This window comes from Rhagoletis pomonella, unplaced genomic scaffold, assembly GCF_013731165.1.
Source record: "Rhagoletis pomonella isolate Grant_MI unplaced genomic scaffold, Rhpom_1.0 Rhpom_scaffold_00012, whole genome shotgun sequence".
NCBI classification, from domain to species: domain Eukaryota; kingdom Metazoa; phylum Arthropoda; class Insecta; order Diptera; family Tephritidae; genus Rhagoletis; species Rhagoletis pomonella.
In genome coordinates, this window is record NW_023458566.1 from 22877788 (window position 1) to 22879973 (window position 2186).

Genomic DNA, 2186 nt, shown 5'->3' on the forward strand with positions numbered 1-2186 from the left:
TTTTTTTTTTTACAAAAAAACCGTTTTTAAGTTACGATTTTTGGATATTTTTTTCGTTTTTTCTTTTCTTTTACAGATTCTATTTTTGTTACATATTTAAAAAAGAAGAAGAAAATGATTGTAAGCTGCACGCCACAATTTAAGTTCATTAAATTTGAAAACTAAAAATTGCCTCCACCGCGTTTGGAACTCGCAACCAAAGATGCTTGAGTCCGAAGTCTTCTCGTTGAGCTACTTTCATATTGTACGAATAGTGAGTATTCGCACATTTACACCGCAAGTTTCAACTGTCCCACTCTGCATCCGCTTTGCACTAGTTCAGAGCTAGTCCTGATATACAATGTGTAGTAGTTCGGAACTAGCGCTTTGACAGACTGTCTCTAAATTTTACTGCAGGGCACCTACAGTTCTATGTAATAAAAGCATTCTACATAACATATAACATACGAATACAAACGAAGAGGAAAACGCGAAGAGAGTACTAAAGTACACACTCCCATACATACATACATACATATGCAAGTATATACACCGAAGTAAACAAAAACAGCTGCCGATTTTATTGCTTACTCTTCGTATTTACCTCCTTCTGATTATTTTCTTCTGCAACAATTGCTTTTGATTTTTTGTTTCTTTTTCGCCTATGTATCTTCTTTACACATATTTTCATATTCTTAAAATACCTTTCCCCGGTTTCTTTTTTTGCGGTTTTTAATTTTTAGAATCAGGTTTACTAATTTTTAAATTGCTTTAACAGAGAATACGACGAAAATCCACATAGATATATTTGGCATTGGAGTTACTCAGGTGAGTATTTGTGTATGTATGTACGTATGTACACATGTGTGTTTAACTATCAAAAGCCTTGCGGCTCGCAAAAAATTAAGAACTGTTTCTTTCGAGAAACAAATTTACATACACATACACATGTACATATATACAGACATATGTATGTATATGCGAAAATAGCGGAAAACTAACAGGAAAATGATCACTTATAGCACTTTTGATTTAATATATGTCGTTTTTGTTTAAATTAATCGTTTCTACTAAACACAGGCCTCCAAGAAGAACAAAACGGAATTAGCGGTGTGACAACTGCATTTAACCAAATATGCAGAAAAGTTAACTTGAATCTAAAAACTATTGTATTGTTTGTGATCAAAGTGAAAGGCGAAGCTATTGGCAGCTTCTTTTGTCTGGTTTTCTAGGATTATTGCCAGTTTTTCTCTCTACTATGTATTTTTCAAATTGCATAAAGCAGTACATTGCCTTGCCTAAGTACACCGAAATTAGATAATTTCACAAATATTGCATATTATACACTTGGAGCATAGCACATTAATCCTGTTGTATCAAACAAAGCAACGCAATTAAACTCCATAAAATGTCGCGCACACAGCAAACAGTTTGTCCAAAGACGAAGAAAGTTAAACCTTGGATGTTCACTGCGTCCGAGCGTCACGCAAACCTCGAATGAAAAACTGGATGCACCAGCTTCGTTTTAAAAATTCAATTGCTTGATTTTTCTGCATTTTTTTAGCACATTTATGTTTTTCCCCAATAAAAAATATATTTATTTACATTATTCAGCTTGCTGATGTTTGCCTCGCGTGACTGCTTCACTGCGTCTTCGTCGAAAAACTTTTCCTATGATTTTTCACAGTTGACTTTAGGATGTGATTGTCTCGCTCGCACTTGCGTTGTTTACATTGTGGAGTTATACGAAGAGAATTGTTGCTGACTAGACCAAAAGAAAGAAGTAAAGCAATCTGAAACAGTCTCCCAGCGCCATCTAGGCGTCAAAAACGACATAAAATAGAATTTGGTCCCAATAGGAAATTTACGTGAGGCGATTTTTGGTTGAAAGCAACAATTGCCTTTCAACTACATAATCGCTTTCAACGCAGTTGGTCGGCTGTGAAAGTTGAATCATGTAAATTCCCTTTAACCGATTCGCGCTAGCGCAGGTAGAGAACTTATAACAACGAGAATGTGTAAACGACTCAGTGGACATCATTGAGAATTGGAATTTTTATTTTCTGAAACCAATCTGAAAATGTCTCCCAGCACCATCTAGGCGTGAAAAATTACATAAAATAGAATTTGGTCCCTAATAGGGAATTTACATGAGGCGAATTTCAGGCAACTTTTAGTCGAAAATAACAATCGCCTGGTGTAAACGG

At 35.2% G+C, this 2186-nt stretch overlaps 1 protein-coding gene across 3 annotated transcripts in view; it reads right to left on the reverse strand.

Moving 5' to 3' along the window:
• LOC118748121 (PAN2-PAN3 deadenylation complex subunit PAN3) overlaps positions 1-1693 on the reverse strand; it is a 52959-nt gene extending 51266 nt beyond the window's left edge. For 2 of the 3 annotated variants that reach the window (XM_036482436.1, XM_036482435.1), the window contains exon 1: positions 1585-1693. The gene's annotated coding sequence lies outside the window, so the exon portion shown is untranslated. The remainder of the gene's footprint in view (positions 1-1584) is intronic. The other variant, XM_036482437.1, reaches the window with a different exon arrangement.
• Positions 1694-2186: the final 493 nt, after the last annotated feature.